The sequence below is a fragment of the Canis aureus genome, chromosome 17 (genome assembly GCF_053574225.1).
Source record: "Canis aureus isolate CA01 chromosome 17, VMU_Caureus_v.1.0, whole genome shotgun sequence".
Lineage (NCBI taxonomy): Eukaryota > Metazoa > Chordata > Mammalia > Carnivora > Canidae > Canis > Canis aureus.
In genome coordinates this window covers 57,197,464-57,224,004 of record NC_135627.1, presented here as the reverse complement: position 1 = coordinate 57,224,004, position 26,541 = coordinate 57,197,464, and the positions used below count along the sequence as shown (strand labels likewise).

The following is a 26,541-nucleotide window of genomic DNA, read 5'->3' as shown; positions in this document are numbered from 1 at the left end:
ACATGCTGCTAGAAAATAAAGGGTTAAACTAGAAATAAAAGGAAATCAAAAAAGTACATGGAGACAGATGAAAATGAAAATACAGCAGTCCCACATCTTTGGGATGCACCAAAAGCACTCCTAGGAGGGAAGTTTATAGCAATACAGGCCTACCTCACGATGCAAGGAAAATCTCAAATAACCTAACCTCAGATATAAAGTAGCTATAAAAAGAACAAACAAAACCCCAAACCAGCTGAAGGAAGGAAATAATAAAGATTAGAGCAGAAATAATAAAAAAATAAAAGATAAAAAAGGAATAATCAGTTAGGAGCTGGTTCTTTGAAAAGGTCAACAAAATTGATAAACTTTAAGCCAGATTTACCAGAAAGAGAGAGAAAGAGAGAGAGAGAGAGAGAGAGAGACTCAAGCAAAATTAGTAATAGGAGAACACTGACACCACAGAAATACGAAGAATTATAAAAGATTATGAAATTATATGCCAACAAGTTGGACAAATTAGAATAAATAGATAAATTCCTAGAAACACACAACAACCTAAAACTGGATCAGGAAGAGATAGAACATTTGAGCAGACTGATTAGCAGCAATGAAATTGAATCAGGAATCAAACTCCCAACAAACCAAAGTCCAGGACTAGACCCCTTCACAGGTAAATTCTACCAAATAGTTAAAGTGTTAATCTAATCTCAAACTATTTCAAGAATTAGAAGAGGAAGGAAAGCTTGCAAATTCTTTCCATGAGCCCAGCATTATCCTGATACCCAAACCAAATAAATATACCACCAAACCGAATCCAATATATTAAAAGAAAATAATCACCATGACTGAGATTTATTCCTGCAATACAGGTGTGGTTCAATACTTGGAGAATACTAAGGCGAGAATACTAATACGTGGAGAATACTAAGGTGAGAACACCTCCTAGTTTATTGGAGATGGATCATAGGATGTCAAATCAATCTGATACATCACATCGTCAAGAGAAATAATAAAAATAGTATGATCATTTCAACAGATGCAGAAAAAAAATGACAAAGTACAACATCCATTCATGATAAAAAAAAATTTCTCCATAAAGTGGATTTAGAGAAACATACCTCAACATAAGAAAGAAAAATATGAAAAACCCACAAATACATCATACTCAGTGGGGAAAAACTGAGAGCTTTTTCCCTAAGATCAGGAACGAGACAATGATGTTCATTCTCACCACTTTTTTTTTAAATTTTTTTAAATTTATTTATGATAGTCACACAGAGAGAGAGAGAGAGGCAGAGACACAGGCAGAGGGAGAAGCAGGCTCCATGCAGGGAGCCCGATGTGGGATTCGATCCCGGGTCTCCAGGATCGCGCCCTGGGCTGAAGGCAGGCGCCAAACCGCTGCGCCACCCAGGGATCCCATTCTCACCACTTTTATTCAACATGGTACTGGAAGTCCTAGCCACAGCGATCACACAACGAAGAGAAATAAAAGGCATCCAAAGTGGTAAGGAAGAAAAAAAAAAGTTCATCACTTGCAGAAGACATGATACTATATTCAGGAAATTCTAAAGACTCCACCAAAAGCTACTAGAATAGATAAATGAGTTCATTAAATTTGCAGAATATAAAATCAATATACAGAAACACCTTGCATTTCTATAATAATAATGAAGTAGCAGAGAAATTAATAAAACAGTTCAGGGACACCTGGGTGGCATCTGCCTTCCTCTCAGGGCGTGATCCTGAAGTTTGGGGATCAAGTCCCATATCAGACTCCCTGAGAGAAGCCTGCTTCTCCCTCTGCCTGTGTCTCTGCCTCTCTCTAGTGTCTCTAATGAATAAAATAATATCTCTTAAAAAATAATAAAAATTAAACAGTTCAATGAACAATTACACCAAAAAATAATAAAATGTCTAGAAATAAACTTAAGCAAGGAGGTAAAAGACCTGTACTCTGAAACACGAAAATGCTGATGAAAAAAATTGAAGATGACACAAATGGAAAGATGTTCTAAGCTCATGTTCTATGCTTCAAGTATTGTTAAAATGTCTGTAATAACCAAAACAATCTACGAACTTAATACAATCCCTATCAAAATACCAGCGGTATTTTTCACAAAACTAGAACAAAGTATCCTAAGATTTGTATGGAACCACAAAAGACCTCAAATACCCAAATAATCTTGAAAAAGAAAAACAAAACTGAAGCTATCACAATGCCAGATTTTTTTTAATTTTTTTTTTTTTATGATAGTCACAGAGAGAGAGAGAAAGAGGCAGAGACACAGGCAGAGGGAGAAGCAGGCTCCATTCCCCGGGAGCCCGATGTGGGATTCGATCCCGGGTCTCCAGGATCGCGCCCTGGGCCAAAGGCAGGCGCCAAACCGCTGCGCCACCCAGGGATCCCACAATGCCAGATTTCAAAGATCTACTACGAGCTGTAGTAACCAAAACACTATGGTACTAGTGCAAAAACAGACACATGGATCAATGGCACAGAACAGGGAGCCCAGAAGTAAACCCATGATTATGTCATCAATTAATCTTTGACAAAGGAGGCACAAATATGCAATGGGGTAGACTGTCTCTTCAACATATGGTGTCGGGAAAATCAGACATAACCTTAAAAAGAATGAACCTAGACTGCTTTCTTACACCACACACAAAAATAAACTCAAAATGGATTAAGGACCTAAATGTGAGACAGAAAACCATAAAAACTCTAGAAAAGAGCACAGGTAGTAATTTGTTTGAGACTGGCCATAGCAACATCTTTCTAGATACATCTCCTGAGGCCAAGGGAAGAAAAGTAAAAAAACAAAAAAAAAAAAAAAACAAAAAAAAAAAACGTCTTGTGACCACATCAAAATTAAAAGCTTCTGGACCCTAGGATCAGATCTGCAGCTGCTAAGTCCTGCTGCAGAGATGGCACCTGGTACCCAGACCTTCCCACTAGTCCTGAGGGTGCTGAGCACACAACAAACAGCAGCTGCAACCCCATGTTACCAGCTACCGTAGCACACCTTGGAGCCCAGGGTGCTATCCTAAGCTTGGAGGAATTACTGGTGGCCCCACAAATTAGAGGCCTCATTTTCTAGCCCTTGTTCTCAGGAGCTATCCTATCTACCAGTCAAGCTTCCAGATGCCCCAAATGGAATACTTCCTGGAGGCATCCAAAGAGGCGTGGGAAACTACAACAGGGCTGCCAAACAGAATTCAGTAAACTGGTTCAAACTTTTTCAACTAAGCTGCCTCAAATGTGGTGATACATGAGAATCTTCTTCATTGATCATATCATGGAATAGATTGAGATAGTTTGAAGAGTATCAGAAGCAGCTCTTAGTTTACCTTTTTTGAAATTTCAGAAAACATTCTCCCTTGAGAATAATGATTTCTGAAAAAAAAAATACATGGATAAATTTGCTTTTGAAATATAATATTATGCCACCGTGGACCTGGGAGATATTTTGAAAATGAAAAAAAAATGAAAAGCTTATGTATTGCAAAAGGAAAAAACCAACAAAACTTTAAGACAACCGAGGGAGGAGATGACCTATCTCATAAAGGGTGAGTATTCAAAATATACAAAGCACTTACACAACTCAACCAAAACCCCCAAGTAATCCAATTAAAAATAGGCAGAAGACATGAGACATTTTCCCAAAGACGACAACCAGATGGCCAACAGTCACATGAGAAGATGCTCAACATCACTCCTCATCAGGGAAATGCAAATCAAAACCACAATGAAGTATTGCTTCACACCTGCAGGGCTAAAATCAGTAACACAAGAAACAACTGTTGGTGAAGATGTGGAGAAAAAAACACATGTGCACTTTGCGTGGGAATGCAAACTGATGCTGCCTATGGAGGTTCCTCAAAATATTTTTAAGAATTACCATACGATCCAGTAATCACACTACTGGATATTTAACCAAAGAATAGGAAAACACTAATTCAAAAACTTATATGCACCCCTATGTTTATTGCAGCATTACAATAACCAAATTATGGAAGCAGCCCGGGGCCTTTTGTTTTTGTTTGTTTTATATTTTTTTTATTGCAGTTCGATTTCCCAACATATAGTATAACACCCAGTGCTCATCCCATCAAGTGCCCTCCTCAGTGCCCGTCACCCAGTCATCTCATCCCCCCGCCCATCTCCCCTTCTACTTCCCCTTGTTTGTTTCCCAGAGTTAGGAGTCTCTCATGGTTTGTCTCCCTCTCTAATTTTTCCCACTCATTTTCCTTCCTTTCCCCTATAATCCCTTTCATTATTTTTTACATTCCTCATATCAGTGAAACCATAGGATGATTGTCCTTCTCCGAATGACTTACTTCACTCAGCATAATACCCTCCAGTTCCATCCCCAGTGTCTTTTGACAGGTGAATGGATAAAGAACTGGTACTCACGTACAGTGGACTATTACTTAGCCGTAAAGAAGAATAGAATCTTGCCATTTCCAACAACTTGATGGATCTAGAGAGCATCGTGCGAAGTGAAATAGAGAGAAGGACAAATACCATATGTTTTCACTCATGTGTAATTTAAGTAACAAAACAAATGAACAAAGTAAAAAAGAGACAAAACAAAAAACACACTGTTCACTACAGAGAACAAACTGGTAGCTACCAGAGAGGAGATGCCCGGTGGGATGGATGCAATAAGTAAAGAGGATTAGGATAATGCTTATTGTGATGAGCACTGAATAATGTGTATAACTGTTAATGCAACACCATCTGTTTATACCATAATTTTAAGCTCTTTAAATGGTAAAAAAGAAAATATAAGTTATACCATGTCCTACCTTTGCTCAAAACCCTGTTAATTCCTCTCCTTCCCTTTAGAGCGAAAGTGAAAGTTCCTTCCAACGCCCTATGTATCAGTTTGCTAAATGCTGTAGTAACAAGGGACCACGTAAACAGGGTGGCTTGCACACAGAAATGTATGGTCTCACAGTTCTGGAGCTTCGACATCTGGGTGCAAGGTGTTGGCAGACTTAGGTTCTTCGAAGGCTGTGAAGAGAACCTGTTCTAGGTCTCTTCCCTGAGTTCGGGTGTTCCTTGGCTTATAGAAGCACCACCCCGGTCTGTGCCTTTATCTTCATGTGGCCCTATGCTGTCTATGTCCATCTCCAAATTTCTCCTCTTCGTAAGGACACCGATCATATTGGGATAAGGGCCCCCTCTGAGCCCAGGATGAAGTCATCTCGACTGATCACACTTCTATAATGACACTCTCTCCAAGTGAGGTCAATGATCTAGAGTACTCGTGGTTAGGACTCATACAAATGAATTGGGGGAAGGGGAGAGAATACAATTCATGATACTACGTGGCCCAAAGGCTGTGATCGCAGACTGCCTTCCTTTCTGGGACTCACACATGGCCTTTACCACTGACTCACTCCATTCCAGCCACACTAGCTTCCTTGCTGCCCGTGCACACAGCAGGACGCTCCCCGCTCCATACTTCTGCACCCACCGTCATCTGTGCCTGGGAATGCTCTTCTCTCAAGATGCCTAATTTTGTCAACTTCAAGTCTTTGGCTCCAGAAGTCACTTAATCAATGAGCTATATGCAAACCACTCTATTTTGAATTCATACCTAAATTCTACTCCCCTACAACTCAACGCAATCCAATCCTCTTTACCTTGCTCTTTCTTTCCATAGCGCTTATCACCTTCTAACATATAACCTACTGTCCATTATGTTTATTGTGTTTGTCTTCTCACAGTGAAATGTAAACTCCTTGAGGGGAAGCATTTCTGTGTTACTCACTGATGTATTCCAAAAACCCAGACCTGTACCTGAAGTGGAGTAAGCCGTCAAAAAATGTGTTAAACTGTGTGAACTGGTGCAGCCACTCTGGAAAAGAGTGTGGAGGCTCCTCAAAGAGTTAAAAACAGACCTGCCCTATGACCCAGCAATTGCACTGCTGGGGATTTACCCCAAAGATACAGATGCAGTGAAATGCTGGGACACCTGCACCCCGATGTTTATAGCAGCAATGTCCACAATAGCCACACTGTGGAAGGAGCCTCGGTGTCCATTGAAAGATGAATGGATAAAAAATAAAAATAAAAATAAATTAGGGATCCCTGGGTGGCGCAGCGGTTTGGCGCCTGCCTTTGGCCCAGGGCGCGATCCTGGAGACCCGGGATCGAGTCCCACATCGGGGTCCCGGTGCATGGAGCCTGCTTCTCCCTCTGCCTGTGTCTCTGCCTCTCTCTCTCTCTCTCTGTGACTATCATGAATAAATAAATAAAATCTTTAAAAAAAAATAAAATAAAATAAAAATAAAAATAAATTAAAAAAAGAAAGATGAATGGATAAAGAAGCTGTGGTCTATGGATACAATGGAATATTCCTCAGCCATTAGAAACAACAAATGCCCACCATTTGCTTCGACGTGGATGGAACTGCAGGGTATTATGCTGAGTGAAGTAAGTCAATCGGAGAAGGACAAACATTGTATGTTCTCATTCATTTGGGGAATATAAAAAATAGTGAAAGGGAATGAAGGGGAAGGGAAAAATAATGAGTGGGAAATATCAGAAAGGGAGATAAACCATGAGAGACTCCTAACTCTGGGAAACAAACAAAGGGTGGTGGAAGGGGAGGTGGGCCGGGGGGTTGGGGTGACTGGGTGATGGGCACTGAGGGGAGTACTTGATGGAATGAGCACTGGGTGTTATGCTATATGTTGGCAAATTGAACTCCAATAAAAAGAATTTTTTTTAAAAAATGTGTTAAATGGACAAATTGTCAATTCACAAATTCCTCTGATTCGTAAGGGAAGTCATCAATGGGTCAGAGCTCTTTAGGGATTCGGAACTAGGGAGGCATGCAATTGTTCAACTGGAATCAATGACGCTGGCAGAACCCGGGAAGCAGCCCTATCCGCAAAAAGTAGAGGGTGTATCTGCCAGAAACAAACCTGATCAATACAGACAAGGGAAAGCCATCAAACACTGTAGCCTGAAAACCCAATTCATTATTTCTGTTTAGCATTCTGAATTAACCATCTTGCTTCTATAGATAGTCAGAAATTCTCACTTCACGATAATTCCTCACTTCATTTTGGGCTGTGTAGGTATCAAAAATCCTGGAAGTGAGGTATTTTCATTAAAACGTGTGAAGAGAATCCCACTACAATAGGCCACAATGCAATATCCATAATTGCCCTTCATGATGTGACACTCCTTGCTCTCGGAAGCCACGTGCAGGTAACGAAATTTTATTTTAAGCAAACTGTTCTTCAGAAGAAAAACAAATCCAGGAAAATGGAAAGTAGATGGCTTTCTTAGTGTTTTTTTTTTGTTTGTTTGTTTGTTTTTTTTAATGTTCTTGATGTACGAAGACTCAGGACTCACTCAGACCCAGCAGTCTTGCATTTGCAGTTTGTGTGTCCCTCAGAGCTAATGTTTTCCTAGTACCTTTGGAGAATCCGCATGGAGTCACCCACACTCTCACCTGCTTTCTTGTGATGAGCAGCATCCTTTTCTGAGATGATGGAGCAGATTTCAGAAGCAGACTCTCCTGAAATCTGCCTGCTTTTGTGTCCCTAAGTTCCAGGAGATACCTCTGCATCATTATAATGCATCTGCTCCTCCGTTTAAGCTAAGAGCTATTTCCAACCAAACATATGTGTCTGACATCTGCTTTCCACAGCTTAGACTATATGGACGGTTCTTCCTTGGTGTAATGTTCCAGTATGTGACATACACTCTCTTCTCCATAGTAAGAAGTCAGTCCTCTTAAAACTATTCTTATTAACAGGGGATATTTACAGGCCCAGGAGTGAGGCTTCGACTGCAGAAGAGCCATAAGCCAGGAAATAGGCAAAAAGATTCATGGTGCATATGCACAGCTTCTTCAAACAAAATTCTCACATGTAATATAGGTCTTTAAAAATTTTAAATATGAGTATTCTATCACTATGATAAATAAAAAATCACACTGCCTCAATAGAGACATTTATATTACACTCCGGTTTTCAAATAGGAGTGTATGCAATATCCCCAGGTCACTGAATTTTTTGTGGCTCATTGATTTCTTTGGTTCATTCACACGACATTTGCGAAAATTACTACTATCGTTCTCTTAGTGCATAGTTTCAGCCTTCTAATTTTCCAACACATTATTCAAACCCTAGCTTTAACGGTCACTTGAAAAAAGCCAATTCTTTCTTTCTGAAATCAATCAGCCTCCTATTCCACCCCCTCTCTCTTATTGACTGAGAACATACACATAGTTTTACAAAATAAGGAAAAGGAAGCCTGAATAAAGTAAATATTTATATAAACACTATCACCCAGGAGGTTTTGGAGCCTCTAAACAATCTGTGCTTTTACTGCATTTCATTGTCAGAGGTAGTAGCCTAGGTAGCATAAATGTATCCCATGCAAAAGCTCTTATGTCCTGCCCCCCACTCCTACCCACCCAATTCCCCCAAAGAGCCTTCTACTTCTTTCCCTTTGGTGTAGATGCAGCAAAGGAGGCAAGCATGTTTAAGGAGGAGGGAGTGCTACAGAAAGATGGTAGAGAAGGGTGGGGGTTCCGTGACAGAGGCAAACTGAGCAATACCTGCACACTACGACCACCTTCCTATTTCAAGACCCCTTGCCATGGACCCATTTGTTTATTCGACACAGTTACTGATGACAGAGTACATTAGGCTCTGACTGTAAATGCAGAGAGAAGTCAAACAATGGCAAGTGGGGCATCATACATCAGTTTTAAGCATGATGAGCATTACACAGAAATGTGTGAGTGTGCCAAACGCAGCAGGAAAACCACATTGAGGGGCCCTGTGCTCACAGGGCATGCTCTTGCTTTGATTGTCAAAAGCACCTCTGTCCACAGGGCCGCATTAGTGCTGGGATGACTTACATCATGGATGAGGAGAACCAGAAAGGCCTAAGGATTCACCTGAAGCTGTAAGGCTTGTCATTCACGGAACCAGACCTCGCTATGACCAACCAGCCTGGTTTGCCTGCAACGGACAAGTTTCCCAGGCCACAGAACTTCCAGTTTGGGACAAAGTAGAACAGCTGTTCACTTTACCAGAGCCCAGATTTCCTAAATCCATTTCACGTTCTCTTCCCGATCCACCAGTATGTATATTTTTTTTGGTTAAGTTTGCTGTTTTAGATGATGGGGTTTTCCAGGCATTGCCAATACACTCAATGTGTGCTGGGGTCAATTGGGAATAGAAGAAATAAAATCCTTCAGCAACTAATGAAAGAAAAGAAAATCAGTGTACCTAACATACTGTCTACTATTTTGGCAGATCTTATTGTCTAATATTTTTATTATCAATAATATATATATATATATATTGCATTCTATTATAAATAGAATTAGCAGTCTTCTGAGAAGCAGTCTCCTGAGAAGGCAACACATTGATGGCAGGGATTCAATAGAAACCCAAATGTATACATTACAATTTTTCATGCTGACCACAGCATTGAGATTATCTATTCCATATTAGATCTTCCTCATATTTTAAGTGATTGTCTGATTTCAGAGTTTTCTTCTATCTTCAAAAACAGTCATTTTATCTAATCATCTATTTTATCTGTTTCCTGATGTCTTCTGCTTCATTAACAATTTCCTACAGTTTCTCAGAGTTCTTCTTGGAAGGAAGGACAAGATAATCAAGAACTTGAGCCCTGACATCAGGGCATGGACTTAAGCCCTATGCCACTTTCTTCTTGTGTGACTTGGGGGAAAATGCTGCTCTATACTTCAGATTCCTCATCTGTAAAATGCAAATAATCATAGTACTATTTTATAGAGTAGTTCTAAGGATTCAATAATTATATACATCTAGAAGACATAAAACACTTCTAGCACAAAGTATATGCTTAGTAGGTGTTGACTAATATTATTTTTATATATAGTTCAATATTTTTTATTCTAAGCCTCTAGGTTATAACTCTAAGATTTTTAAATCAGAAATAAACATGTCCTAGAAATATGTACACTGATTTTAAATAGTTGATGCCAACTTAATGTTATTTTTGTTAAGAAAATATGATTCCCTTCACACAGGGTGGGGATGCTTACTGGTACGGACAAGGCTATTTAGGTCTAGAACTCAAGAGAGACTTGGGCAGTGCTCTTGGAACTAGAAGAAAATGGTCTTCTAGCTCTAGTTCGTAGATCTAGAAGGAAAGAGATCCCAGAGAGGATCTCAGGAGAAAGTGAAAGAAATAGATTCTAAGAAATGGGAAGAAGAGCCATCAGAGAGATAGAAGGAAAAGCAGGAGAATAAATGTGTTTATTCAGAAGGGAATGTTTAATTCTGAACATAGTCAAATAAGTTAAGGATTCGGGCTTTCCATATAAAGATCCCAACAATGTGACTGCTCTCTGATCATCTTATGAAAAAAACTAAGGTGTAGTGATGAAGGCCACAGTGAAGCTACTGCGGTAGGTGTAGGAAGTGAAAGCAAGGGAAGGAAAATCATGACAGTAGCAACTCTATCCAAAGCTAGAAAAGAAGATAATGTAATCGTTAAATTGAGAATTGGTGTCGAAAAAATATGAGTCAACTCCCCTCCTCAAAATAGGTGGAAGCTAAGGTAAGATTCTTTGCATCTTTGGGATACACCTGAATGAGGGAAAGTCCAAAGCTGAGATTCAGAAATGGGGTCAGAACAGGAGAACAATAGAAAGGGACAGCTGTCACCACCCAGTATAAAAACAACTTGGTGTACAGCACCAGGGATCCAAGATGAAAACAGTTGAAAGTGAGGAGTAATGAAAGAAAAGTGTAAGATAATTCAGAAATTGCCTAGAACAGGATTTATTTTTCTGCAGTTGGCTTCTTTGTAACAGTTGCCATGCATATGGCTGACTTGTAAGAAGGGCTTTGAGAATTTAGATTTATAGAACATTAGAATTTAAAAGGGTTATGGAAACCACAGTTAGTCTTTCATTTTTTTTATCAATTCATTAATATATTTGGTCATGCAATGATTACTATACTGTGGCGTTGTAATACTGCATGCTGGATATTGAGGCAGGACAGCTTTATAGTAATTTTATCTATATTCAGCATAGAGTCTACCATCCTAGTTTTTAATCATCCTGAAATTTCTTTTTTCAGAAATGTATGCCAATTTTGCGTTTCAATTCAGTATTTTTTCTATCCTCAACAAGTCACTCTGATTTTTAGGCCATTCATCTTTGACATACTTCTTGCCTTTTCATTCTTTTTCCATTCTTCTAAGTATTGCACATTCACTAATGAAATCAACCAAGAGTCATCTCCCAATCACGCTTTATTTGCTCAGAGTGAATTATATCTTCCCTCTAAAATCGTGATGCCTTAGCACCTGTCCCATCCGTCCCTTAGCTCCTGCCAGCCTCCTCATTTCCAATCAAATGATAAGCCCTTACATGGAGTGGACTCTTCAGAGCTATTTATTATGAGGGAGTTAGGGTTCTAGGAATAAATAAAGATGTAAATAGTATTAGTCAATAAAGTCATACAGGAAAACAAGATTATAAAATGATGTATCCATTTGTACATTTATACCCTCCTTTGCTTCTCTTAAGAATATTATTCTTTAAAAAAAAGAATATTATTCTTTATATCGGCAAATAAACATTCGGCCCCCAAAATTATGATTTAATAGAAATTAAGGAATAATAAACACACAAGAATCCCTATTCCAATAAGCTTTCATCAGAAGAACACTTATTCCAATAAACATCCATATCAGGCAACTGGAATTAGTCAAGTGTAATTAATGTAACCACATAGGCATTTTTTAAAAAGATTTATTTGAGAGGGAGAGAGTGTACATAGGCAGGGGAGGGAGGAAGAAAGAGAGGGAGAAGCAGACACCCCGCTGAGCAGGGAGCCCAATGTGGGGCTTGATCCCAGGACCTGGGGATCATGACTTGAGCCAAAAGGAAAACAGATGCTTAACCAAATGAGGCACCCATCCACCCCAAGCATTTTTTACGAGAGGGAAAGGTGGGGGAAGAGTAGAGGAAGATAGAGGAGGAGACTTTTTTTTAATTTATTTTTTATTGGTGTTCAATTTACCAACATACAGAATAACCCCCAGTGCCCGTCACCCAATCACTCCCACCCCCCGCCCTCCTCCCCTTCTACCACCCCTAGTTCGTTTCCCAGAGTTAGCAGTCTTTACGTTCTGTCTCCCTTTCTGATATTTCCCACACATTTCTTCTCCCTTCCCTTATGTTCCCTTTCACTATTATTTATATTCCCCACATGAATGAGAACATATAATGTTTGTCCTTCTCCGACTGACTTACTTCACTCAGCATAATACCCTCCAGTTCCATCCACGTTGAAGCAAATGGTGGGTATTTGTCATTTCTAATGGCTGAGGAATATTCCATTGTATACATAGACCACATCTTCTTTATCCACTCATCTTTCGTTGGACACCGAGACTCCTTCCACAGTGTGGCTACTGTGGACATTGCTGCTATAAACATCGGGGTGCAGGTGTCCCGGCGTTTCATTGCATCTGTATCTTTGGGGTAAATCCCCAACAGTGCAATTGCTGGGTCCTAGGGCAGATCTATTTTTAACTCTTTGAGGAACCTCCACACAGTTTTCCAGAGTGGCTGCACCAGGTCACATTCCCACCAACAGTGTAAGAGGGTTCCATTTTCTCCGCATCCTCTCCAACATTTGTTGTTTCCTGCCTTGTTAGTTTTCCCCATTCTCACTGGTGTGAGGTGGTATCTCATTGTGGTTTTGATTTGTATTTCTCTGATGGCAAGTGATGCGGAGCATTTTCTCATGTGCATGTTGGCCATGTCTATGTCTTCATCTGTGAGATTTCTGTTCATGTCTTTTGCCCATTTCATGATTGGAGTGTTTGTTTCTTTGCTGTTGAGTTTAGTAAGTTCTTTATAGATCTTGGAAACTAGCCCTTTATCTGATATGTCATTTGCAAATATCTTCTCCCATCCTGTAGGTTGTCTTTTAGTTTTGTTGACTGTATCCTTTGCTGTGCAAAAGCTTCTTATCTTGATGAAGTCCCAATAGTTCATTTTTGCTTTTGTTTCTTTTGCCTTCGTGGATGTATCTTGCAAGAAGTTACTGTGGCCAAGTTCAAAAAGGGTGTTGCCTGTGTTCTCCTCTAGGATTTTGATGGAATCTTGTCTCACATTTAGATCTTTCATCCATTTTGAGTTTATCTTTGTGTCTGGTGGAAGAGAGTGGTAGTTTCATTCTTCTGCATGTGGATGTCCAATTTTCCCAGCACCATTTATTGAAGAGACTTTCTTCCAGTGGATAGTCTTTCCTCCTTTATCGAATATTAGTTGCCCATAAAGTTCAGGGTCCACTTCTGGGTTCTCTATTCTGTTCCACTGATCTATGTGTCTGTTTTTGTGCCAGTACCACACTGTCTTGATGACCACAGCTTTGTAGTACAACCTGAAATCTGGCATTGTGATGCCCCCAGATATGGTTTTCTTTTTTAAAATTCCCCTGGCTATTCGGGGTCTTTTTGGTTCCACACAAATCTTAAAATAATTTGTTCTAACTCTCTGAAGAAAGTCCATGGTATTTTGATAGGGATTGCATTAAACGTGTATATTGCCCTGGGTAACATTTTCACAATATTAATTCTGCCAATCCATGAGCATGGAATATGTTTCCATCTCTTTGTGTCTTCCTCAATTTCTTTCAGAAGTGTTCTATAGTTTTGAGGGTATAGATCCTTTACATCTTTGGTTAGGTTTCTTCCTAGGTATCTTATGCTTTTGGGTGCAATTGTAAATGGGATTGACTCCTTAATTTCTCTTTCTTCAGTCTCATTGTTAGTGTATAGAAATGCCACTGATTTCTGGGCATTGATTTTGTATCCTGCCATGCTACCGAATTGCTGTATGAGTTCTAGCAATCTTGGGATGGAGGCTTTTGGGTTTTCTATGTAGAGTATCATGTCATCAGCGAAGAGGGAGAGTTTGACTTCTTCTTTGCCAATTTGAATGCCTTTAATGTCTTTTTGTTGTCTGATTGCTGAGGCTAGGACTTCCAGTACTATGTTGAATAGCAGTGGTGAGAGTGGACATCCCTGTCTTGTTCCTGATCTTAGGGGAAAGGCTCCCAGTGCTTCCCCATTGAGAATGATATTTGCTGTGGGCTTTTCGTAGATGGCTTTTAAGATGTCGAGGAATGTTCCCTCTATCCCTACACTCTGAAGAGTTTTGATCAGAAATGGATGCTGTATTTTGTCAAATGCTTTCTCTGCATCTAATGAGAGGATCATATGGTTCTTGGTTTTTCTCTTGTTGATATGATGAATCACATTGATTGTTTTACGGGTGTTGAATCAGCCTTGTGTCCCGGGGATAAATCCTACTTGGTCATGGTGAATGCTTTTCTTAATGTATTGTTGGATCCTATTGGCCAGTATCTTGTTGAGAATTTTTGCATCCATGTTCATCAGGGATATTGGTCTGTAATTCTCCTTTTTGGTGGGTCTTTGTCTGGTTTTGGAATTAAGGTGATGCTGGCCTCATAGAACAAATCTGGAAGTACTCCATCTCTTTCTATCTTTCCAAACAGCTTTAGGAGAATAGGTATGGTTTCTTCTTTAAACGTTTGATAAAATTCCCCTGGGAAGCCATCTGGCCTTGGACTCTTGTGTCTTGGGAGGTTTTTGATGACTGCTTCAATTTCCTCCCTGGTTATTGGCCTGTTAAGGTTTTCTATTTCTTCCTGTTCCAGTTTTGGTAGTTTGTGGCTTTCCAGGAATGCATCCATTTCTTCTAGATTGCCTAATTTATTGGCGTATAGTTGTTCATAATATGTTTTTAAAATCGTTTGTATTTCCTTGGTGTCGGTTGTGATCTCTCCTTTCTCATTCATGATTTTATTAATTTGAGTCTTCTCTCTCTTCTTTTTAATAAGGCTGGCTAATGGTTTATCTATCTTATTAATTCTGTCAAAGAACCAACTCCTGGTTCTGTTGATCTGTTCCACAGTTCTTCTGGTCTCGATTTCATTGAGTTCTGCTCGAATCTTTATTAACTCCCTTCTTCTCTTGGGTGTAGGATCTATTTGCTGTTTTTTCTCTAGCTCCTTTATGTGTAAGGTTAGCTTTTGTATTTGAGTTCTTTCCAGTTTTTGAATGGATGCTTATATTGCGATGTATTTCCCCCTTAGGACTGCTTTTGCTGCATCCCAAAGATTTTGAACAGTTTTATCTTCATTCTCATTAGTTTCCATGAATCTTTTTAATTCTTCATTAATTTCCTGGTTGACCATTTCATCTTTTAGCAGGATGGTCCTTAACCTCCACGTGTTTGAGGTCCTTCCAAACTTCTTGTTGTGATTTAGTTCTAATTTCAAGGCATTATGATCGAGGAGGAGACTTTTAAGCAGGATCCATGTCCAAGCAGAGCCCAACTTGGGACTTAATCTCATGACCCTGAGGATCATGACCTGAGCTGAAATCAAGAGTTGGCCAATTAGCTGACAGAGTCACCCAGGTGCCCTAGACACAGGCATTTTAAAAATTAATTTTAAGATTTATAGTCCAAAAAAACTCCTGAGGAAACTCTGAATCTGAGAAAGAGGTGGGCCTGTCCTCTCCTATTTAGTCCTGTACAACAGAATATTCTGTTCAGTCCTGAGGGCCAACCATTGAGCCAAGCATAAACTTGTCTAAAGGAGAACAAACACTAGAATATGAAAAAGAGTTTAAAGAAGCATATGACAAAGAGTTGCATGCAGGGAGACAGTTTTGAATTTGAAGAATTCAGGAAAAAAAATAGCTAAGGTAAAAGGGGCAGCCCAGTAGCCGCCTCCAAATAATCCAAAGACGATCATGAGAAGAGGTTTCAGGTCGTGACAAAAAGAAAAAAAAAAATTAGTTCTGGCATGTTTTGTGGCTTTTTGTCATTTATAATACCCTATTCCTTACTAAGAAGAGTGGATTCTGGTACCTGGTGGGTCCTTTGTTAAACACTAGGATGTTGTGGGAAAGAGAAAAAGGGCTAAACTCACACTAGGAAGATGAGAGAGGGACAATGATTCTGACAGGACTGTGCTTGGAGAAGAAAGAATCCAGAGAGATTTGGAGGCTGGTCTGGGACAGAGAACAACAACAACAACAACAACAACAAAGGACCCAGTATATGTCTGCCAAGAGGAAACTTTGAAGAATACATAATTGTTATGGTTAAAAAATAGTACAAGAACATTTGTAATGACATAGAGTCTCCCACCGCATTACTCTTTAGCCTCTGAAACTCTGCACTTTTAAGTATGTCTGGTTTTAGTTCTCTTTGTTTTCAAATACCATGAGGCTTATACTTTACCACACATACTATCTCTTCTCTTTAACCACCACACATATTATCTGTAACTGCATTTAATATGCTTAAAATTCATCCTTTCCCCATCCTCCAGTACAGCCCAATATCATTAGATCCCTTTTTTTTAGTTTGTAATAAAATATTTAAGCCTTTTTATGAGGTATATTCATACCCTTACCCTCATCCTTTCCTGCCTCTCTCCATTCCTTTCCCACCTCCACATCTGACATTATCAAGTATGAAAACATTTACATTTTATTCTGTAATCATAATTGAGTAATCCTTAGTCTACAGGGGATTACAAAACTGAAAGGCAGTAAATAGCATTTACAAACAGTGTGGTTTCTCAAGTAAACAATATTCCTTCGCGTTTTCAAAGCTCACAGTTTCAGTGCCACCCGACAATGCTACACAAAACAATCTCATTCTTATACTCCACCAAGAACCCAATGCTGAGTTTTAATTTCCAAGACAGAGTAAGGGTTGTTTGCAAAATTAATGTGACAGTGTCTCACCTGGAATTACAGATTGCTGCGTGTCTGGTGTTAAAGAAACATCACACTGGACAGAGATAGGCAAGGAAGATTTCATTCGAGACTGTTACAAGAGAGCTTGAACTCAAGTCCTCAGAAGCAAAAGATGGGACAATTTTTAAGAGATACAGTGAGCTAGTACAAAAGTACTAGAAGACATTACAGGGGATTTGGTCCATGTAATCATACCATTTGTGTTTGCTAATTGTTACTTATCGAAGTTCGGTTCCCATTCTCCCACAGCAAGTGGAAGGTAGGGATGCTGTCAAGACAAGGGGGCCCTGGTAATAAATATCTATAATAGGATCTGAAAACCAGCACTCGGTAATTCACCATGCTCATAAACTCCTTGCATTTAATTCACTCTCCATTGATGCTCCATAAACCTTTGCAAGGTCCAGCATAGTTCCCTGAGCTAAAAGGAGCCAAGACAATGGTCCATGGCTACTCTCTGGCCACAGTGGTATTGATGAGAAGAGAAAACTCTAGTAATAGTAAACATTAAGAACAACAGCATCAGGGTTACTTGGTTGGCGCACCTCCCTCCATGTGGTGAGTCCCTGCTTAACTTGGCAGTTCTGAGCATTGTTCCTAAGGAAGGAAGCAATCCGCTAACTCCTAATGTATAATCCTTGCTCTATCTCAGCTGTGTCTTTGAGACTTATCCTAATTCTAGGTTCATGCCAAATGCCACTTCTTCTGCATAAGGATTTCTAGTCCTCCAGGGAGAACAAGTCATTTGTTTCTCTACTCTGCCATTAAGATATGTCGTTTTATTCAAAATCTCTGTGCAGATGTTCCCTAATCCATAAAGGTGGAGATGTTAAAACCTCTCTCCCAGGGACATTGTGATTATTCAAGTGACATATTGGAAGGCTTCTAGCATGATCCCTGGCATCTTCCTTCTTTCTGGCAGTCCATGACTCCAACTGCAATGCTATTTCTTCTCATGTATAGCTCTGACATCCTTAGATTGTGGCCTTCTTGAAGGCAAGGCTCTGATTTGTTAACTGTTATATCCTCCATCCCCTAGCACAGCTCTAAGGGCAAAGGATGATAAATGTTAGCTCAGTTGAGTAAAAGTTTAGTGTAATCCATTTGCTTTTCTATTAAAATCCACCTGAAATCAAACTAAATTGAAGGGGGACACACGGGAGGAGAAATAGTTCTTCCTGAAGCATTGGAAGTTATTTTGCAGCAGTGGAGTAACTTTAAGATGAAAAAAAAAAAAAAAGGCACAAATCGTTTTGGAAGGGGCATCAGGAACAAAAATAAGATGGTGCCAAATACAAATATCATCCATTCCTGCAAATTCTCTTAAGTTCTCTTTAAGGCACAGAATTTTTTGGACATAAATAATGGAAGCTCTTTCTCCAGGAGACAGGACTGTGAAAAACACATATGCATTATGAACATCTGGATCCCCTGCTACAGGCTCTGGTGTCATGTGACACCTAGCTACAACTAAGAGGAAAAGGTGGGAGTAGGCCCAGAGGGAGGGTTCAGCCCCAGATACTGGAGTCCATTCTCCTGCAACATAAAGACAACTCTATGATCCCTAAGTGAATGGACTAAACCCCAGCTACCTCAACTACCCTCACATTCCTTTTTCTCCAGTGACCCTAGGAAGCCATATGCACTGATGGCCATTTTGGAGTCTGACATGGTTCCAGGCACTTTACCTGTGTTCACTTACATTTGTCTCATGAAAAATATCACATTTCCATTTTACACAATGAAATGAGGCCCAGTGGAATTATATCACTTTAGTAAATAACCAAGGATTCAAACCTTGGTCAGATCTTGTTCCTCCCAAAGCTTTGCCTCTTTTGCTGTCCGTCACTGATGCCCCATATGCTGGTATGCTAATAATGGAATCCAGCTTTCCTAGTGGAATCCCAGGACGGTAACAAAAGTGTCTGGGGCCTAGGAATGAGAGCAAGCAAAGACAGTGACAGTTTCCTAAGGCACACAAGCTTAGTTGGACGTATATCCTGCACATTTGTTGAGAGCTGTACTCTGATGGAACACATTCATGTAATCAGTCTGATCCTGAGCTCTTTGAGAAAATTTCAGCTTTTGGTGGAATTAGAGACATGACAGTGATCCTCCTGTGTCTGTATTAATTTGTGCTCATTAAATTACTTGTTGCTACTCCAGGAAGTGCCAGTATTAATATTTTGACCTGGCAAAAGGCAAAAATGATTAACTCAGAAATGTGAAACCAATGATACAAAGTTTCAACTATAATTAGAGCACAGACTGAGATCCAAAATCAGCCTCCTATTTGCTGTTTCTAGTATCATTTTACATGATAAGCTAAGAATGAAAGTCAGATCAAAAGTGGTTCCATCCTGTGAATCCTGAAAGACTTCATGGGTTGTTCATCCAGAGCGTGAAGTGCTGTGTGCCCAGAAACACGGTTCCAATGTCTAAATTACACCTAGGCAGTGTTTATTTATACATACAAAGTCATATAGAGGACTGTTGTAATTTTCAGTATAATTCAGGCCAAATTTTTCCTACATGAATACTTAACTAGTCATCACTAAGTGGAGAGGCCTCCTTGAGCCATTTTGCTAACGGTCTCAACTCTCCATTTTAGATTTCCCAGATAGAGCTTGAAGAGGCCAAGGCCTTGCTAGTCAGTGCAATAAATCAATATGCCCTTTAGCTTCCTATCGCTTCCCTTTTGTCCCTCACAGGATGGAAGTGGACTAACATGCCTTGTAGAATGATCCTGCTTTTTGGTCCATACATTGGATCTGTACATTTCTGCATAAGAGGTGGGTTAATAAAGAATTGCCACAATCTATGAAACTTTGATCTCCCTACTTCTCCCCACCCTTCCTAATACTCTCTTGAATTATAAACAAGATGAGTGATTTTAATATAGCCAGCGTAAGATTAAATTCTACCCCCAAATAGTCCATTATATGCCTCCACCAGATGCTATTTGAATTGTGTGCACAATTAATATTCTTTATAATTTGATGAAACATATTTGTGACATGGCCTATATTGGGTGCTTAGAAGACAAAAGGCAGTTTTTCTTCAGGCTATTGAAGAGCTAAAACAGTAAATTGCTATGATGTTCTGAAAAACTTACACAAGTTGTAGAAAAAAAAGATACACCCCTAGAAGAATATCTCTTAATCTCTTTAGCAACTGAGAAGATCATGTTCAAGGGCAGGTCTTACAAAAAATTATATCAAAATCCTTGACTATTTCAATCTTGTTTCTCCAGAGAAGCCATTCTTCGTATGCCTCATTTAAACAAAACTCAAGTACAATACCTTATACTTGTATGGCACCCTTCAGTTTATAAAGCACATTCACACATATTATCTTATTCTACCTTCTGAACAACCCTCTCATACAGATAGATAATAATGTGAACATTTTTATAAAAGAGGAATAAAATAAAGCTCAGAAAGGTAAGTGATTTGTCCAAAATCACAAGATTCATTAAGAGCAGCCTGGGGCCCAAGCACCTACTTCCTAACCCCACGTTCTGTGCTGCCTCTATTCTGCTTGGCCAGCTCCGTCCTCATGAAATGTTGGCCAAGATGGAACTATCGGAGTTGATCCTTTCACATTTGTGCTTTCCCACTCCCAGTCCTTCAAAGTCAGGTACTTCAAGATTTTCAGACGTGGTGCAGGTCTTAAGAAATTAACAAGATTATGTTTCATTACTGGAAACTAATTTCTTTTCTCATTCCCTCTGCAATCTGTAAGGTATAAGTAACCTAAAGATACTTACTGCAATAAGCAACCTGAAAAGCAGATGAGTGATGAATAAGACCTTGGAAGGCAACCGATTGCCTTTTCCATTCTGCGTATCTTGAGTTTTTTCACAAATACAACAGAAGTTTGCTTTTGCCTTATTTGTCTATTTCGTTATGTAACTGACCTTAAATGATTGAATAACAGTCCAGACTGTGATTCAGTGCACTGTTATTTCCTACTTAGTATTATCAGAAGCTATTGGAGAAAACACTCTCAGTGCTATCCAAAAAGAAATCTTTTAAGATTCTATTCAAAGATACTGTGTTTTCCTATGAAAAGGAATAAAAGATGAAATTGTCAAACAGAAGATTATAAAATTATAATTATTGTTATGAAAAACGTTCATCCCCCTCTAATTTTTTTTCTGTGATAGAAAACTAAGGGAAAAAACAGATATAATGAAACATATGATACATGCACAACAGATGTGCCAAAGGTAATACTAAGACTTCAGCATGGACACTTAGAGTTACTTCCTTAAAATTCTTAACTGACATGGTATGAAAAGAGAACATTATGTTGTATTCTTAAGTACACTATGGTATTCATGTGAAACCATATTGCAGATTTTTCTCCCTAAAAATTCTATAGCAGTACACATGAAAATGTGCTGAGAATTAAAGGAAAAATATTTCTTCAGTAACCAGAGAAAACCATTAAAAGTTGGTATGCTTCTGGGTATTATTCTATATGTTGACAAATTGAACACCAATAAAAAATAAATTTATAAAAAAAAAAGTTGGTATGCTTCACAAGAAAAACTGTGCAGCATCCAAAAAAATCCTGTTAATATAGTCAACCAAATAACAAAAATAAAAAGCACTAAACAATCAAGTTCACCAATGTTCTTTTGTTTTGTTTTAATCCTTTGATGGTTACATGTCTGTGCCTTTGTGCAAAGTTACAGTCACAATGGCTTTCTTCTTTCCTTGAAATATATCTGCTTATCTAAGGCAAGCGACCATTCTATTGTCCATACTCCAGGCCTGTATCCTGAACTACTAAGCATGACATTCCTTTTTCACCTTTCAGGCTTCCTCAGTTCTTTCCTTTTATTTAGCAAATCCAATCTGTGAGAAATTTATTTTACATGGATTATATTTTACTATTATGATTGATGCAATCAACAAACTCATTCCTAAAGGAAGATTCCTCCCTTTCTATATCACCATCTCCTGCCCCACCCTATCCACACCAAGTTCCCTTATCCATTATGGGGCTATAGGATAGCAGCATTTCAACCACAAATTTAATATTATCGTTGTGGGTACCTGGGTGGCTTATTCAGTTAAATGTCTGCCTTCAGCTTAGGTCAGGATCCCAGAGTCCTGGGATTGAGTGGCCTTGGCCTCAGGCTCCCTGCTCAGTGGGGAGCCTGCTTCTCTCTCTGTCCCTTTCCTTACTCATGCTCCCTCACTCTCCCACTCTCTCCCCCCATCTCAAATTCTAAAAAACAAAAACAAACAAACAAAAAAACTAAATAATATATGAATGTTAAGAACTAGTACCTGAACTGTTATAGACAAGTCATTATCTGCTAGGAGAATGCTCTAAAATTGAGAGGAAGTCCTACTTTGTATTTATGAGAGATTAACTTGAGGTGTTCTACCAAATAAGAAGCTCTGCAAGCATCTACTTCTTTTTTCAACATACAGATCTAGGTCTCTATGGAGTATGTGGCCAGCTCTACTTTGAAGCCTGAGCCCTACTTTCATCTTCGGGCAACTCATTTCTGAACCTATAGATATACTGGAAGAAGGCTCAGAGGAAAAAGAAGAAGAATGATTCATGGCTTGGATGAAATCATTAGTTAAGGGAGTTTACAGGAACTTTCAGATGTACAAGATGTCCTAGTAAGACTAAGGGAATTTCATGGCCACATATCTCATGGGTGAAAATGTGAGACAGTCATAAGAACATTTTTGCTAGGTTAGAAGGAAATGAACTGAAGGTAGGACTTTTCCTTGCGAAAAAGAAAAATTCAAGCTTTCATGGTGCTCAGATTTGATCATATTAGAACTTCCATCTTCATATGTCAAAATAAAGAGAAGACTATTAAAGAATAAAAGCAAAAATACAGTAGAATATATTTATATGCCCCACCTCCTAACAAGATTCAAATATAGTTGGGATCCCTGGGTGGCTCAGCGGTTTAGCATCTGCCTTCAGTCCGGGGCATGATCCTGGAATCACAGGATCGAGTCTCACGTCAGACTCCCTGCAGGGACCCTGCTTCTCCCTCTGCCTGTGCCTCTGCCTCTCTCGCTCTCTGTGTCTCTCATGAATAAACAAATAAAATCTTTATTAAAAAAATTCAAATATAGAACTTATACAGGTTTCCAAATAGGCACAGACACTAGAATAAACTTATCAGAATGTACTGGGCAAAAAAGGAGAATAGCAAAAGGATCTTAAAATATAAATAACCCAAATAAAATGATGTGATGTCTGAAATGTCTTTAAAATATATAAGAGAGGTGAGGGAGAGGGAGATAAAATTGTCCATGAGTTTACAATTGACTAAACTGGGTGATACATACCTATGTTTCATTATACAGTACTTCTTTCCCTACTTTTGTCTATACTGGAAAATAATAAGTAAAAATATAATATATACATACAAAAGTATTATATATAATATATATAAAATATTATATATTTTATACACACACACACACACACACACCTACTAACTTGATAAATTTCTAAAGAGAGCCAGACTGAAATCTGCATTTAATAGGAGGACTGGTCAAAAAGAATAATCAAAATTATTACAATGGCCTTTAATACTAAAAAGTTACCTGAAATCAATACAGATACAATACCCATGTGCCAACTGAAAACTAAAGATGAATTTTGATCACTTTACCTTAAATTTGTTGCTTAAAATTGGTCCCTCATTATATAGTGAGGGACTTGATAGATTCATCTATCAAAGTACCATTTCAGTTATCTTCCTGTTTTCTGGAGATGTGTGATATAAAATTGCTTTAAGTGGATTACGTCCTGTGTTCAACCTTCACACTTTGAGAGAGCAAATATTCTGATCGTTGGAAGCCCATTCTCCACAAGTCTTCCATGTTCCTGTGCCTTGCAAGCCAGACTTGTATCCTGAACTTCTCACCATTTGCCACAACATTCCTTTTTCACCATTCAACTTCCTCGGTTCTTTCCCTGTATTTAGCAAGTCCAATCTGTGAGAAATTTATTTTACATGGATTTATTTTCACATTCCATTTATTACAGACCATCCTTTGTTTTTGTTTTGTTTTTATCCTTTGTTTTAAGACTATCTTTTCCAGGATTTTTATGCAGGAATGGCCTTGAAAGATAGAAATAATTTCTCCCACTGGAGCAAAGGGCAAATAGGCTTACTTCCCATGATTAAAGTTTGGGGTTCTAACACAACTTGTGAGGACCGGGTCGCAGCAAATCATCATGAATGAGCACAATGCTCATGCTGTTTACTGTGCCATGAATAATAAAATTCTTTGTCTCTGACCCAAGAGTCTCATGTCTTGCTGGCACCAACAAAACAGCAACAAGATAATCTAGTAGCTTGCTAGTAGAATAAAATCTCAGATGCTTCACAAATCTTGACCCTCCTAAATTGAAATGGTAAATATACTGTGCCTGGCATGAAAGTGACCTATATTGAGATCAACTGCAAAGAAGCCTTCAACTGAATTCATTTTGAAGGACTCTAGTTAAAAATTAGCAATGCCTGCCAAGCAAGACAGCAGGGAGGCTACATTATGCACACTATTAATGCTGTCCTTGTGAAGTTACTTGTGTCAGTGCCAGCTACATAGAAAGTGCTCAGTAAATGATTACTAAACCGAAATGATTGTTAAAGTTCTAGAATCTAATACTAGATTTTAATGTATTGAATCCTGAAGAGTCACATATAACTTTCAGCATTAAGTTGGTTTTTAATTTAACAGAATTTCTTCAAAAATTAAGTAGAAAGGCTCTCTGCTTCTCCCTGTTTGACTGAGAGCCGCATCTTTTGGTACAGGGCCAGCCACATCCCCGAGACACAATGGTGAAGGTCGGAGTGAAAGGATTTGGCTGTATCGGGGCCTCATCACCATGGTTTTTTTCCAACTCTGGCAAAGTGGATATTGTCACCATCAATGACCCCTTCATCGACCTCAACTACATGATGTACATGTTCCAGTATGATTCCACCCACAGCAAAATCCATGACACGGTCAAGGCTGAGAATAGGAAACTTGTCATCAGTGGGAAGTCCATCTCCATCTTCCAGGAGCAAGATCCCACCAACATCAAATGGGATGATGCTGGTCCTGAGTATGTTATGGAGTCCACTGGGGTCTTCACCACTATGGAGAAGGCTGGGGTTCACTTGAAGGATGGGGCCAAGGTCATCATTTCTACTCCTTCTGCTGATGCTCCCATGTTTGTGATGGGTGTGAACCATGATAAGTATGATAACTCCCTCAAGATGGTCAGCAATGTGTCCTGCATCACCAACTACTTGGCTTCTCTGGCCAAGGTCATCCATGACAACTTCAGCATCATGGAGGGACTCAGGACCACCGCCCATGCCATCACTGCCACCCAGAAGACCATGGACAACCACTCTGGGAAGCTGTGGCATAATGGCCAAGGGACTGCCCAGAACATCATCCTTGCCTCCACTGGTGCTGCCAAGGCTGTGGGCAAGGTCATCCCTGAGCTTAACGGGAAGCCCATTGGCATGGCCTTCCGTGTCCCCACCCTCAATGTGTCAGTCATGGATCTGACCTGCCACCTGGAGAAAGCTGCCAAATATGATAGCATCAAGATGGTGGTGAAGCAGGCATCAGAGGGCCCCCTCAAGACATCCTGGGGTACACTGAGGACCAGGTTGTCTCCTACAACTTTAACAGTGACACCCACTCTTCCACCTTTGATGCCAGGGCTGGCATTACCCTCAATGACCACTGTGTCAAGCTCATTTCCTGGTATGATAGTGAATTTAGCTATAGCAACCAGGTGGTGGACCACATGGCCTCCAAGGAGTAACAACCTCGTGGACCACCAGCCCCAGCAAGACCAAGAGGAAGAGAGAGGTCCTCAGCTGCTGGGGATTCCCTGCCTCAACTTATCCCCCAACACACTGAGAATCTCCTGACCTCCAGTTTCTGTCTAAGACCCCCTGAGGAAGGAGAGGGAGTTGGGGAGCCCAACCTTGTCATGTAACATCAGTAAAGTATACTGTACTCAAAAAAAAAAACTAAGTAGAAAAACAAGGCAGGCATTTTACACTCTGTATGTAAGATATAAGTAATAGAACTCAAATTTTTCCATGTAAAACAGAAAAGTTCACAAATTTTCATTACTTAAAGAGAATTAGAAAAATCAAATTATAAGTAATATTTATGAAGCTATAAACTTAAGAACTGCCAAAATTGTAATCCCATGTATTACATCAAAATGTTGGCAAAGTTCTCATGCATCTAAAATGCCCCAATTTTCTTGGTGTAAATAGACAAGGCTTTCAAAATAATTCAGAGGTAACGTATTTAGGATCAAACCAGGACAGGTGCTCCAACAACACTGATAAATGAGATGAGTTTTATTATCCACAATGAATAATGTAATGCTTTCCACTGAATTAATTAATAGATTTCATGGGGGGAAATGGCTCAACTTTGGATTTCTCTATCATTGTACTTATTTGGCACAACTTCACTTACTAGAATGCCATAAGATGTCACTGAAAAATGGAAAGGGGAAATCTTACTATATTCAATCCTATCATAAGAGTACAACACCTTTAATAAGTGAATTTTTTTTTTTTTGTGAAGCATTTATGTGGATAAGACCACAAACAAGCTTGTGAAACTGCTGGTTCTACCAAAGCGTGTAAAGATATTAATTTACGTTAGTGGACACAG

At 39.3% G+C, this 26,541-nt stretch overlaps 1 long non-coding RNA gene and 1 pseudogene across 1 annotated transcript in view; one reads left to right on the top strand and one right to left on the bottom strand.

The window, feature by feature from the left end:
• Positions 1 to 26,541, bottom strand: part of LOC144287576 (uncharacterized) — a 70,581-nt gene that overhangs the window by 6,367 nt on the left and 37,673 nt on the right. The gene's annotated exons all lie outside the window — the stretch shown is intronic.
• Positions 24,678 to 25,666, top strand: LOC144287575 (glyceraldehyde-3-phosphate dehydrogenase pseudogene; annotated as a pseudogene).